We start from the raw sequence: 14,468 nt of genomic DNA, 5'->3' as shown, positions 1-14,468 counted from the left end.
TAAAGCCAAAGAATATCTTGGCATTTCATAACTGTTTCCCACCCAGCATCCCCTCCCCAATTTGCCAGATCCAAATCAAAGAGTGAAAAGAAGTCTTGAAAATTCTCTCTTCAAAAGAGGTCTGAACACAGCCTAGTTCCTTCCCTAACGAGCTGCAGGTTGAAAAGATCCTGATGAGGAGTTGAAGAACAAAACAGGATGACAGGTTTTTATGAAGGAGGTATGTAATCTTATCACTGAGGGGTGTAATTTATATGGACATTATATGCACTCTGCCAAGGACTGATTTACACACAGATCAAAGGAAGCTGGCTTTCTGTAGTCCCCTGAAGCATAATGACCTCAGTTGATCCGCCCACCTTGGCCTCCCAAAATGCTGGGAGTACAGGTTTAGCCACCACGCCCGGCAGTTGTTTTTATTTAAGAGCCTTTCACCATTACCTTCTGCTGTTGTCCTTCATGAGCTCTACATTCCAATTCCACAAAGCCACATTCAATTATTCATGCAATAAATATTCATGAAGCACTTGCAAAATGTTCAGCACTAGCTATGGGACTGTGGATAAAATGACAAACAAAACAAATGAACATTACAGTATAGCAGGGGGACATAAGTTAAACGGATATTGTATGCTTTGGAAAGATGACTGGGGAAGGAGACTGAAGGTCCGAGAAGTCTCCCTTGAGCAATTGAAGTCTGAGTTGGGACTTGAGGGATGAATGTGAGTTAGCCATTGAAGGAGGAAGGGGAGGCTTTACTGTGCCCCAATCTTACCTTGCACTTTCCCTCTCCAGGCCTTTGATGGCTCAATTCCCTCCCCCACTAGAATGCTCTTTATTTCTGCTTATTGAAATGCTATATGCTTTTCAGGCCCAGCTAAAATGTCTGCTCCTCAATAAAGCCTTCCCTGAACGCTTCAGCTGAAGGCAGTTTCTCCTTTCTACTCCCCCAGCACTTCGTTTTCCTTTTCCTTGGACACTTCTCACTTTCTACTGTATTTTTTGGTTATTTATAAACACAGCTTATCTTTTTCTACTAAATCTTAAACTTTTTAAGAAGAGAGTCTATTTCTCATTCATCTTTGAGTTCCCAAAGGCTAGCACATTCCTTAGATTTAGAAGTGCTGGAACAAATGTTTGTAGCATGAATTAATGCCTATTTGACATCCCTTTTCAAATATGTTGTAATTCAAATGAAGCTATTGTTGCAAGCTGTGCCTTTGAGGCTGAACTTACTCCTTGGTTAAACCAGAATGCCACAGTCATGGTCCCCATGACTGATTAGTGTTCACCACAATAACTGCAACAACTCTAACAAACAGGCCACTGTTCTTGACTGACAGGCGTTTGGCAACAACTACCAGTTCTCCAGTGCACTGAAATGAATTGAGGAAGGACTGTCTGAATTAAGAATCCCTAGGCTGGTAGGCTCTATTTATTCTTTGCAGTTGGGCTGCAAGAGCTGGTGACCCAGGGGGGCTTTGGCCTGATGTGAGACACGATTGCACTACGTGGCAGTGAGGTTATGAGACTTTCCAGGGGGACAGAAACATTAATGATTGTAACAAAATAATCAAAGATCAATATTAGTGGAAAGCACTGTAATTTGAGGCAGTGTGATAACAAGGGAAAGGGAGCTTTGAGCTTAGACCTGGGTTTGGATGCTAACAGGATATCTCACCCACATCCCTTCCTTAAGTCTCAAGATTTCATTTTTTTTTTTTTTTGAGACAGAGTCTCGCTCTGTCGCCCGGGCTGGAGTGCAGTGGCCGGATCTCAGCTCACTGCAAGCTCCGCCTCCCGGGTTCACGCCATTCTCCTGCCTCAGCCTCCCGAGTAGCTGGAACTACAGGCGCCCACCACCGCGCCCGGCTAATTTTTTGTATTTTTTAGTAGAGACGGGGTTTCACCGTGTTAACCAGGATGGTCTCGATCTCCTGACCTCGTGATCCACCCGTCTCGGCCTCCCAAAGTGCTGGGATTACAGGCTTGAGCCACCGCGCCCGGCCAAGATTTCATTTTTTAAAAAAATCTGTAGAACAGTTGTGCAAATCAAAGATGCTGTCTTTACACAATGTTCATGTTCTATTAAAATGTGTTTATTCATCTATCTTTTTTTTTTTTTTGAGACAGAGTCTCGCTCTATCGCCCAGGCTGGAGTATGGTGGTGGGATCTCAGCTCACTGCAAGCTCCGCCTTCCGGGTTCACGCCATTCTCCTGCCTCAGCCTCCGAGTAGCTGGGACTACAGGCGCGCACCACCACGCCCGGCTAATTTTTTTCCATTTTTAGTAGAGACGGGGTTTCACCGTGTTAGCCAGGATGGTCTGGATCTCCAGACCTCGTGATCCGCCCGCCTCGGCCTCCCAAAGTGCTGGGATTACAGGCATGAGCCACCACGCCCGGCTCATTTATCTTATTCAACATATTTTGTTCTCTGAGGACAGGGACTCATTTCTGCAAAATCTAGCAAAGTGCTTAGTACACAGTAGTAGACACTGGCAAATACTTTTTTTTTTTTTTTTCGAGACAGGGTCTCGCTCTGTCATCTAGGCTGGAGTGCAGTAGTGCAATCATGACTCACTGCAACCTCCACATCCCATGTAGCTGGGACCACAGGCATGCATCACCATGCCTGACTGATTTTTGTATTTTTTGTAGAGATGGGCTTTCACTGTATTGTGCAGGCCAGTCTTGAACTCTTGAGCTTAAGCGATCCGCCCACCTCAGCGCCCAAAGTGCCAGGGCTACAGGCATGAGCCACCAGGCCAACCACAGATACTTTTTAAACAAATGAACAACAACAATAATAGCTATCATTTATGGAACACTTACTCATGTCAGATATTGTTGTAAATAGTAATTCACTTAATCCTCCAACAACCTTAGAAAGGAGCTAACTCAATTTCACAGAAAACTGAACTTTCTTTTTTTTTTTGAGATGAGGTCTCGCTCTGTCACCAGGCTGGAGTGCAGTGGCGCGATCTCAGCTCACTGCAACCTCCTTCTCCCGGGTTCAAGCGATTCTCCTGCCTCAGCCTCCCGAGTAGCTGGGACTACAGGTGCCTGCCACCACGCCCAGTTAATTTTTGTATTTTTAGTAGAGACGGGGTTTCACCATGTTGGCAAGGATGATCTTGATCTCTTGACATCGTGATCTGCCCACCTCAGCCTCCCAAAGTGCTAGGATTACAGGCATGAGCCGCCGCACCTGGCCAACTTTTTCTTTTTTAGAATATAAAAGTCTTGATACAACTAATTTTGAAATAACCTGGGGAGACTCACTCTATTCAATTAAAAAAATGTAAAATATCTTATACAATATGAAAAAGAAAAAATATGGTGGAGGGAGCAGGGCGCAGTGGCTCAGGCCTGTAATCCCAGCACTTTGGAAGGCGAGGCGGGTGGATCACGAGGTCAGGAGATTGAGACCATCCTGGCTAACATGGCGAAACCCCGCCTCTACTAAAAATACAAAAAATTATCCGGGCGTGGTGGCGGGCACCTGCATAGTCCCAGCTACTCCTGAGGCCAAGGCAGGAGAATGGAGTGAACCCGGGAGGCGGAGCTTGCAGTGAGCTGAGATGGCACCACTGCACTCCAGCCTGGGCGACAGAGTGAGACTCCGTCTCAAAAATAAAATAAAATAAAATAAAATAAAAATAAAATAAAATAAAATAAAATAAAATAAAAATCATAATTTGCCACCGGGCGCTGTGGCTCACGCCTGTAATCCCAGTACTTTGGAAGGCCGAGACGGGTGGATCACGCGGTCAGGAGTTAAAGACCAGCCTGTCCAACATAATGAAACCCCATCTCTACTAAAAATACAAAACTTAGCCGGGCATGATGGCGCGTGCCTGTAGTTCCAGCTACTTGGGAGGAGAGGCAGGAGAATTGCTTGAACCCAGGAAGGGAAGGTTGCAGTGAGCCGTGATCGCACCACTGCACTCCAGCTTGGGCAACAGAATGAGACTTCGTCTCAAAAAAAAAAAAAAAAAATTGTAATTTGCCAATTCATCACTGCTGCTGGTTTTTCAGCTTCGATTTCAGCCTTAATTTTTTTTTTCTGTTTTATGAGACACAGTCTTGCTCTGTCTCCCAGGCTGGAGTCCAGTGGCCCGTTCTTGGCTTAATGCAACCTCTGTCTCCCCGGTTCAAGTGATTCTCCTGCCTCAGCATCCCGAGTAGCTAGGATTACAGACACACCACCACGCTCAGCTAATTTTTGTATTTTCAGTAGAGACAGGGTTTCACTATGTTGCCAGGTTGGTCTCCAACTCCTGACCCCAAGTGATCCACTCGCCTCAGTCTCCCAAAGTGCTGGGATTACAGGCGTGAGCCACCACGCCCAGCCTTTAAATTTTATTCCTTTTTTTTTTTTTTTTTTGAGAGGGAGTCTCACTCTGTTGTCCAGGCTGGAGTGCAGTGGTGCAATCTCAGCTCACTGCAACCTTCGCCTTCCAGTCTGAAGCGATTCTCCTGCCTCAGTCACCTGAGTAGCTGGGATTGGAGGCGCACGCCCCATGCCTGGCTAATTTTTTTGTTTTTAGTTTTGTGTTTTTAGACGAGATTTTACCATGTTGGCCAGGCTAGTCTTGAACTCCTGACTTCAGGTGATCTGCCCGCCTTGGCCTCCCAAAGTGCTGGCGTTACAGGCGTGAGCCACTGCGCCCAGGCTTAACTTTTTTTTTTTTTTTTTTTTTTTTGAGGTGGAGTCTCGCTCTGTTGCCCAGGATGGAGTGCAATGGCACAATCTCGACTCCTGGGTTCAAGCGATTCTCTCGCCTCAGCTTCCCAAGTAGCTGGGATTACAGGCACCTGCCACCACTCCCGGCTAATTTTTTTTGAATTTTTAGTAGACATGGGGTTTCGCCATGCTGGCCAGGCTGGTCTCGAACTCCTGACCTCAGGTGATCCTCCCGCCTCGGCCTCCCAAAGTGTTGGGATTACAGGCATGAGCCACTGCGCCCGGCCGATTAACTTTATTCTAACTTCTGAGAGTTACCGAAGAGGAAAGACTTGTCTTTCAGAGCATGACAAAAATTGGAGGTTTTCATCTAGTTAAAAAAAGGGAGGGAGAAAAAATTATATTTAAAAAGTGAGTGGCATGAGCAAAAATGAGAAAGCAAAGACTGTAGCTGAAGAACATAGTCTTTATAGACAAAGCTTAAAATCCATATAGGGAACAGTGGAACCTACTATTGGAAGGCCTTGAATAGCAAGCTGAGGACTTACGCATTATTCAGTAGGTAGTGGTTGCTGTCAAAGGAAACACCAGTGTGGTATGGAGGAAAATTTTCTAGTCCTAATTTCAGAAGGCTGGAATTATTGTGCCAGTGTATTACTTGGCAGTTCTTACCCTAAACCTCGGTTTATTTCTAAAACAGGAGTAATCAGGCAGTTGTGAGGGTTAGGGTGATGGCTGTAGGATTAAAAGAGGGGCAATTTTTTTCTTTTCGGATCTCAGCTCACCGCAACCTCTGCCTCCCCGGTTGAAGGGATTTTCCTGCCTCAGCCTCCCAAGTAGCTGGGATTACAGGCATGTGCCACCATGCCCGGCTAATTTTGTATTTTTAGTAGAGATGGGTTTCTCCATGTTGGTCAGGCAGGTCTCGAACAGCCAACCTCAGGTGATCCGCCAACTTCGGCCTCCCAAAGTGCTGGAATTACAGGCATGAGCAACTGCCCCCGGCCAAAGAGGGGCAATTATTACTATTATTATTATTTTTTTAAACGGAGTCTCGCTCTGTTGCCCAGGCTGGAGTGCACTGGTGCTATCTCAGCTCACTGCAACCTCCGCTTCCCGGGTTCAAGAGATTCTCCTGCCTCGGCCTTCTGAGTAACTGGGATTACAGGCCCACGCCACCATGCCAGGCTAATTTATTTTATTTTATTTTATTTTTTAGTAGAGACGGGGTTTCACCATGTTGGTCAGGGTTGTCTTGAACTCCTGACCTCAGGTAATCCGCCCGCCTCGGCCTTCCAAAGTGTTGGGATTAGCTGCTGCCGTTTTAGACAACGGTTGATGAAGGGTTCGAAGGCCTACACAATAGAGCTTTTGTTCTGTTTTGAGTGGTCCTGAACAGTTCTTTTGGGCAGGGGAATTTGTGTGTGAATGTGCAAACATATATATAATCTGAGTGGCTGCCTGGCCTTGTCCTAGGTTTTGTCCCGTATATATTCCGCCTTTTTTTTTTCTTTTTCTTTCTGCATGTATGTATATTTTCTCAAGGCGTCTGCCCTGCACTAGACTTTGGCTTGCCTTTCCAGGCCAGCTTTGACAGTTTTCCCTCTGGGTAACCAAGCGGGCTGCAGCCAGCAGATGGCACTGCAGCAGAAAGGGGCAGAGTCCCTTTAGGCCCTTGACAAGCAGGGCGGATTAGTAACCTTATAATTTAACCCTCTAGTTAGCCTTGGAGAACTCGGTGTCGCACTTCCTCCCGGACTCTCATAAAGCGGGCCGAGTTGTGTGCAATTAAGGATTTCAGGATGCAAATCTGTATCTGTAGTTTTGTCTCCTCCACCCCACCCCCATTATTAGATTGGCAGTGTCTTTTGTCACGTTGTCAAAATGTTCTCAGAGGAGCGGTGGCTGATTTCTGGTTAAAGTGGCTGAGGTGATCCCAGCATTAATTAAATGCAGGAGAATCGAGATTCTCCTTATAGTTTAAGGAAAAGAAAAATTCACACAAGCAAACCGGCAACCATTTGAATGTTTTCCGACGACGTGGTGCTTTAGGATCTGAAAGATGCGACTTGTTTTGTTTGTTTGTTTTTGAGACGGAATTTCCGCTCTTGTTGCCCGGGCTGGAGTGCAATGGCGCGATCTCGGCTCACCGCAACCTCCGCCTCCCAGGTTCAAGCGATTCTCCTGCCTCAGCCTCCCGAGCAGCTGAGATTACAGGCATGCGCCACCGCGCCCGGCTACTTTTGTATTTTTAGTAGAGACGGGGTTTCTCCTTGTTGGTCAGGTTGGTCTCGAACTCCAACTTCAGGTGATCCGCCTGCTCGACCTCCCAAAGTGCTGGGATTACAGACGTGAGCCACCGCGCCCGGCCACGACTTGTTTTTGTTAAAGGTTCCTCATTTCATTTGGAACGTTCAGACGCAGTCTAACTACATTTCCATCCGGAGTAAGGAAGAGCCGCTCAAGGGCAGTCACCGAGGCCGCAGGTGCGGCTTCTTCACCCGCGGTGCTGGAGTTCTCTCAAGTGGAAGCCCACGACGATGAAAACCTTATAGGTGGGCTGCTGCTTACACACAACAGCCGCCACGGCGCAAAATAAACTACAAAACTATAAGCCTTTACCTTTTCAAACACACCGACGCGGGCCAGCCCCAGCACTACGCCCGCCCTCAGGGGCACGCAGCAAAGATTTCCTTATCATGGCCAAGTAGGAAGCCTCCGGGATAGCGTTCTTCTTAACCTACGTAAACACGCTGTTTGCCGAGCTCGACAATCGGCTAGCCACTCCTGATAGCGTTCGGCGCTCGCCTCTCGGCCCTTGCTCCTGCGTACTCGGCTTCTTCCAGTCGCCTGGGCCCGGATCGGGAAGTGTCAAGCGGCTGCCGAGTTCCTCCATCTCCGCGGCTATCACCACTGAACCCGGACCGCCTACCCAGGTCCAGGGCCAGCCGCCATGACGAACGGCGAGAACCGATGCCCTGAGCGGAGGGTGGGAGTGAAGGACGAAGGGAAAACGTGGCGGGCGGTCTCGGGACTGACGTAGTCGTTCTCCCCGCCCCCTCCCAGCCCAGCCCCCCTTGGCCTCTCGACGCCCATAACTTCTGTACCCCTATCCTCCTCCGCGGGTTCCCCCTTCCCATATTCATCTAGGACCCCCAGTGCCTCTTATGCTCATACGTCGAGTTATTATCCCTATCCTTTGCTTTCCCTTTTCTTTTTTTTTTGGTTCTTTCTGGCCCTTGGAGGGGTCAGTCCCAGAGGTACTGCTGCTATTTAGACCCAGGGAAGAGAGAGGCTCCTCCTCCCAGCCCCCAACGTTCTCATACTTTCGGACCGTAGTTTTGTGGAGAGGGCCAATACATCACATAGAATATCAGGCCTCACAGTTTTGGGGGTGCTGATGAATGTAGACCCCACAAAAGGTTCTTGTTACGGAAAAATGCCAGAAAGATTTTTGATTTTAAAGTCCTGGCGGGGTGATCTCACGTGGAGACCCTGACTAGTGTTGAAAGGGGTGGATTTAGACACTGCCTCTTCTAGATGATGAGGCAGTTGTCACCCTGTTTATCTGACCTCATTTTCCAGGCCTCTTAAAAAACTTTATAGATATGAATTCTGAATTCCAGAGGAGGACAGGAAGGAGGGCCTTCATGATTTTTAGCGTCAACCTTAGAGGAAAGGAGAAGAGAAAGCCTTTTAGGCATTACGATGATTTGAGGGGCTCCGGAAAGCATTTCTCAAAAGTACTTTGTCCATAGACCTGGCATTGAAGACTCGAATTTAACCTCCTTGTGAATTTTGCCATTGTCTGCAGAAACTTATGAGAGAAAAAGGGTAGCACGTAAAGGTATAGTTCCTCAGAAAACCTTAGTGTATGTGTTAATTTACTGGACCCTTTCTTAGTGACACCCAGCTGTGAGACAGTTTTACTGGAGGGAGAGAGGTAGATAGTGTGGTTAGAACTGGCAGACACTGTTTATATAGAATATTCATTTGGAGCTTTCTGGGAAGTCAGAGGTCTCAGGATACTAGGCACAGTAAGAAAAGAGACATTAACCAGAGGAAGAGAGAATCTGAACCAGGAAGTAAGACAGCAGTTTGACACGGTAATTGCTGAATAAATTTTAGTCATTTTCCCCCATTTTGTGGTCCAGTATCTTCTCGTTTTTTGCAATTAGGTGATTCATTGTGATTACCTGTACAAGAAATGAGCTTGGTTTATATATTTAAGAAACAAAGCTAAGAAGTTGAAGCTTTCTATGTTGAAGCCTTAGATACTTTTTCTTTGTTTTAGAAAAATCTGTTATTATTCTGGCAGAAATTCGGTTTGTTAGAATATCATGCATAAAGTGTAAGATACTGATAGGAAAATTGTAGTTATGTACATTCTCAGTCTTGTAATTTTCATTAAGCTTTACTTTTAGCCTTAACGTATTCTTCACCAACAGTTGCACATCTGACAGATTTGGCTACATATCTAGCTCTCCTTTATCATATGAGTGATTTATAACAAGAACATGTTAAATTTTCTGTGCTGAGTCTCTAAGGATTCGTATGTCTCAATCTATTGCCAATGCTAGTCATTCTTGCGATGCTAATTTCTGCCCAGGATTTCTACTTCTTGAGAGGTGAGGGGAGGGACCAGTGACATTTTAGTAAAGGGGATGTAAAAAAAAAATTTATTTTTTTTGCGTTGGGGTCTCACTGTGTTGCTCAGGCTAAAGTGCAGTGGCATGATCGTAGTTCATTGCAGCCTCGAACTCCTGGGCTCAATCGATTCTCCTTCCTCCTACAAGCAATTTTTGGGAACAGTAAACTAATCTTGTTAGTCCCAGGATCCTGGCTCCCTCTTGTCAAGTGTTGGTACTGCCTGTTGGGGTTATTATTTTGTTATTATGTCACACACTATCTTCCTTAGAGTTCTCAGGCAGGATCACAGGGCCCACGCTAGATCAGTACCTAAGGTGTTCTTTTCTTTTTTATTTAACAGTGTACTCCTTGGATGGGATTCTGGTGTTTGGTTTGCTCTTTGTTTGCACCTGTGCCTACTTCAAGAAAGTACCTCGTCTCAAAACCTGGCTGCTATCAGAGAAGAAGGGTGTTTGGGGTGTGTTTTACAAAGGTGAGGCCATGTCTGGACAGGGAGAAGAGACTGCCATCTCTGGACAGTGTGGAGCTACAAAGTAGGGAGTACAGTGAGCTGGGACTGTATTTGGTTTCATTTTTAGAAAACAACCCCTCAGATTGGATCTGAGAGCCTGTAAAATCAATCATTCTCCAAAGTTGAGGGAAGAGATAAATGTTAAAATTTGCTGGGTGTGGTGGCTCATGCCTATAATCCCAGCACTTTGGGGGGGCCAAGGCAGGAGGATTGCTTGTGTCCAGGAGTTGTAGATCAGCGTGGGCAACATAGTGAGACCCCATTTCTACAAAATATACAAAAATTAGCCAGGTATGGTGGCACGTGCCTGTAGTCCCAGCTACTCAGGAGACCGAGGTGGGAGGATTGCTTGAGCCTAGGAGGTTGAGGCTGCAGTGAGCCATGGTGGAGCCACTGCACTCCAGCCCAGGTGACAAGGTGAGACCCTGTCTTAAAAAAAAAAAAAAAAAAAAATTAAATGTTACTTAAAAACATAATTGTCTATTTTAGCATCCAGATGATTTTTGTATTCTCCGTGGAATAAAAGTATACACATCAAACCATTTTAGGCTGGGGTGGAATTCCTCCCTTCAATGGGAAAATGATTTTTCTACAGAAAATTTTTCTTGATTTTCTGTCAAGGGTACATTGGAGTCTCTTTTAAGGTTTGATTTAATTAACTCGGATGCTTTTTTTAGTGTTTATTTGAGGCACATTCATTTGGAATCCTATCTATCTAAATTTTTTTTTTGGAAAAAGGACAAAATATAAACAAACAGTATATTCACCTAGACCCTAAAGCATAAGGATAGCATTTAGAAACATCCCAGAGGCTGGGTGCCGTGGCTCATGCCTGTAATCCCAACACTTTGAGGCGGCCAAGGTGGGCGGATCACCCGAGGACAGGAGTTTGAGACCAGCCTGGCCAACATGGTGAAACCCCGTCTCTACTAAAAATACAATAATTAGCCAGGGAACCAGGCACAGTGGCTCACCCCTGTAATTCCAGCCCTTTGGGAGGCCGAGGCGGGTGGATAACATGAGGCCAAGACCAGCCTGGCCAACAGGATGAAACCCCATCTCCACTAAAAATACAAAGTTTAGTTGGGCGTGGTGGCGGGCCTCTGTAATCCCAGCTACTTGGGAGGCTGAGGCAGGAGAATCGCTTGAACCCAGGAGATGGAGGTTGCAGTGAACTGAGATCGCGCCAGTGTACTCCAGCCTGGGTGACAGAGCTAGACTCCGTCTAAAAAAAGAAAGAAAGAAATTGGGCTGGGCGCAGTGGCTCATGCCTGTAATCCCAGCACTTCGGGAGGCCAAGGCAGGCGGATCACAAGGTCAGCAGTTGCAGACCAGCGTGGCCAACATGGTGAAACCCCATCTCTACTAAGAACACAAAAATTAGCCAGGCATAGTGGCGTTCCCCTGTAATCCCAGCTACTCCAGAGGCTGAGGCAGGAGAATTGCTTGAACCCGGGAGGCAGAGGTTGCAGTGAGCCAAGACCGCGCCATTGCACTCCAGCCTGGGCGACAGAGCGAGACTCCATCTCAAAAAAAAAAAAAAAAAAAAAAAAAAAAAAGAAATTGAAGACAAAGTCAAGATCACAGAAAAACTAAAGATATGGATATAAATATGTAGTTATACAAAGGTCAAAAGGCTAGGTGCGGTGGCGCTCACCTGTAGTCCCAGCTACTCAGGAGGCTGAGGTGGGAGGATCACTTAAGCTAGGAGCAATGAGCCGTGTTGCGCCACTGCACTCTAGCCTGGGTGACAGGGCGAGAACCGGTCTCCAAAAAAAAAAAAAAAAAAAAAAAGAACCACGATTCTGTATGGTGGAAATTAGTACCGCTTTTTCCTGGGACCTATGTTCCCCTCCGAGCCACGCGAGGGCAGCAACGCGCGCACTCTGAGGAACACTCCCTTCTTCAGGATCCGTCCGCCTGTGCTCTGTGGTTCCTCCCAGAATCCTCCAAGGCGCGGGAGGGGGCGGAGGGTTAAACGCCGCGCGGGGAGTGGGCTTCTGCTGTTTTAGGGAGGGAAAGTGGTGTGTGGTTTTCGTGTTGTGTGCGGAGTCGTGGTGTTGCGTGCGGGCTGAGTGGACGCGTGAGTGTGCGCGCTTGGAGCGTGTTAGGCGAGTGCGTGCGCCCACCCCTGCGCCCCTCCTCCCGCTTACATGTTGATCTTATTTGATCGGGTCGTGACCCCAGCCCCGCCCGTCCGACCCGAAATGAAAACCTCTCCTCCTGTGAAGCCCCCTCCTCGAGGCGCTGTGCAGAGAGGCCCCTTAGGCGGCGGCAGCGCTGCGGTCCCCGAGGTCCCGGAGCTGGCCCTGCGGGGCCTGGCGCTCAGAAGTGATGAATTGATCAGATAGACGAGGCCGGGCGCCCGGCCACTGATTATCGAGGCGATTCTGATCTGGGCACGGCCACCGGTCTGCGGGCTGCCACTGGCGAGCACGTGAACGGCGGGTGGCGGGTGGGGACGCTGAGGGCGGTGGCCAAGGGTAAATGAGCCGCCGCCCCTCCCCCGGAGCTGGAAGGTCGCGAAAGCCTTGCTCGCCGCTGATTTATTGTCCTCCCACTTTCCCATTTCTCCTTTTCTTTTGTTCCTTTTTTTTTTTTTTTTTGTTTGAGACAGGGTCTTGCTCTGTCGCCCATACTGGAGTGCAGAACCGCGATATCGGCTCACTGCAACTTCGACCTCCTTGGCTCAAGCGATCCCCCCTCTCTTGTCTCCGGAATAGGTGGGACTACAGGCGCGCGTCACCACGTTCGGCTAATTTTTGTATTTTTTGGTAGAGAGGGTGTTTCACCATGTTTTGCCAGGCTGGTCTCGAAATCCTAACCTCAAGTGAATCCGCCTGCCTCGGCCTCCCAAAGTGCTGGGATTACAGGCATGACCCACCGCGCCCAGCCCCTTTTTAAGTTTTTCTTTCTTTTTTTTTGAAACAATCTCACTGTATTTCCTAGGCTGGAGTGCAGTGTCGCAATCATAGTTCACTGCAGTCTCGATCTCCCAGGCGCAAGCGATTCTCCCACCTCAGCCTGCCCAGTAGCTGGGACTATCAGTCCACGCCACAACGCTAGTCCTCTCCCTGTTTTTCTTTAGGCTTGACATTTTTTATATGCTACCAACACTTGTATCCCCAGGGCTAACGGCATGGTGCAGCATCTGCCGCTAAGGGATATATACACACTGTCTAGTATGTCTGTATACATACATATGTACATAAAGAGAACATGAAGTGTTCCAGGGACGCTCGTAGAATATACTGAGTTAGAATTATCAGGGAGGACTAGGAGTCCATGTTTTTAAAAGCAAGTGCCTTTTTTTGATGTTTAATATCTCAGCCTCCAGTATATGATTATTTATTTATGTATTTATTTTGAGATGGAGCCTCACTCTGTTGCCCTCCCGGTTTCAAGCAATTCTCCTGCCTCAGCCTCCCAAATAGCTGGGACTACAGGCACGCACCACCATGCCCAGCTAATTTTGTATTTTTAGTAGAAATGGGGTTTTACCATGTTGCCCAGGCTGCTCTCGAACCCCTGACCTCAGGTGATCCACCCCAAAGTGCCGGGGTAACAGTTTGGCTTAAGGACCCTTCATCTGAGTGCCTGAAAGAAGCCCTTTCATATCTGAATTACTCAACAATTATGTTGTCAAACTTAATTAGAAATAGGAATTTAGGCCGGGCGTGGTGGCTCATGCCTGTAATCCCAGCACTTTGGTAGGCCAAGGCGGGCAGATCACAAGGTCAGTAGATCGAGATCATCCTGGCTAACACGGTTTCTACTAAAAATAAATTACCCGGGCTTGATGGCTGGCTCCTGTAGTCCCAGCTACTCCGGAGGCTGAGTCAGGAGAATGGCGTGAACCTGGGAGGCGGAGGGTGCTGTGAGCCGAGATTTCACCACTGCATTCCAGCCTGAGTGACATAGCCAAACTCTGTCTCAAAAAAAAAAAAAAAAATTTATTGCACGATATTCTATTCCATTATTTTTCCTTTCTTTTTTTATTTTACTTTTTAAAAATTATTATTATTTTTTTTAGAGGGAGTTTTGCTCTTGTTGCCCAGTCTGGAGTGCAGTGGCCCCATCTCAGCTCACTGCAACCTCCCCCTCTGGAGTTAAAGTGAGTCTCCTGCCTCAGCCTCCCAAGTAGCTGGAGTTACAGGTGCCCACCACCACACCTGGCTCATTTTTTTGTATTTTTAGTAGAGATGGGGGTTTCACCATGTTGTCCGGACTGGTGTCGAACTCCTGACCTCAGGAGTTACACCTCCCTCAGCCTCCCAAAGTGTTGGGATTGCAGGTGTGAACCACTGTGCCCAGCTTGTTTTAATTCTTAATTTTTTTTTTTTTTTTCATAGATGCAGTCTCACTCTGTCACCCAGGCTGGAGTGCAGTGGCTCCATCTTGGCTTACTGCAACCTGCGGCCTCCCGGATTCAAGTGATTCTCCTGCCTCAGCCTCCGGAGTAGCTGGGATTACAGGCATGCACCACCACACCCAGCTAATTTTTGTATTTTTAGTAGAGACAAGGTTTCACCATGTTGGCCAGGCTGGTATGGAACTAGCTGGTTGCAAACTCCTGACCTTTTGATCCCCCCATCTCAGCCTCCCAAAGTGCTGGGGT

At 47.4% G+C, this 14,468-nt stretch overlaps 2 long non-coding RNA genes and 1 other non-coding gene across 7 annotated transcripts; 2 read left to right on the top strand and 1 right to left on the bottom strand.

Annotated features, from left to right (window-relative positions):
* The first annotated feature begins 7,523 nt into the window (after positions 1-7,523).
* LOC141407556 (uncharacterized) lies at positions 7,524-14,269 on the top strand. 4 transcript variants are annotated; one of them, XR_012417056.1, is made up of 3 exons: positions 7,524-7,678; positions 8,448-8,536; positions 9,680-9,785. It is a non-coding gene; the product is annotated as an uncharacterized lncRNA (long non-coding RNA). The 4 variants fall into 4 exon arrangements; XR_012417059.1 differs by lacking the exons at positions 7,524-7,678; positions 8,448-8,536 and adding exons at positions 12,468-12,573; positions 14,203-14,269 and having other exon boundaries at positions 9,679-9,811; XR_012417057.1 differs by lacking the exons at positions 8,448-8,536; positions 9,680-9,785 and adding an exon at positions 14,203-14,269.
* On the bottom strand, positions 8,800-11,602 carry LOC141407555 (uncharacterized). 2 transcript variants are annotated; one of them, XR_012417051.1, is made up of 2 exons: positions 11,508-11,602; positions 8,800-10,279 (listed from the first exon to the last, which is right to left on the bottom strand). It is a non-coding gene; the product is annotated as an uncharacterized lncRNA (long non-coding RNA). The 2 variants fall into 2 exon arrangements; XR_012417053.1 differs by having other exon boundaries at positions 8,800-8,885.
* On the top strand, positions 11,856-12,249 carry LOC135968896 (small Cajal body-specific RNA 2). Its single transcript, XR_010583922.1, has one exon.
* Positions 14,270-14,468: the final 199 nt, after the last annotated feature.

Source organism: Macaca fascicularis, chromosome 1 (genome assembly GCF_037993035.2).
Source record: "Macaca fascicularis isolate 582-1 chromosome 1, T2T-MFA8v1.1".
Lineage (NCBI taxonomy): Eukaryota > Metazoa > Chordata > Mammalia > Primates > Cercopithecidae > Macaca > Macaca fascicularis.
This window is presented reverse-complemented; position numbering and strand designations above follow the sequence as displayed.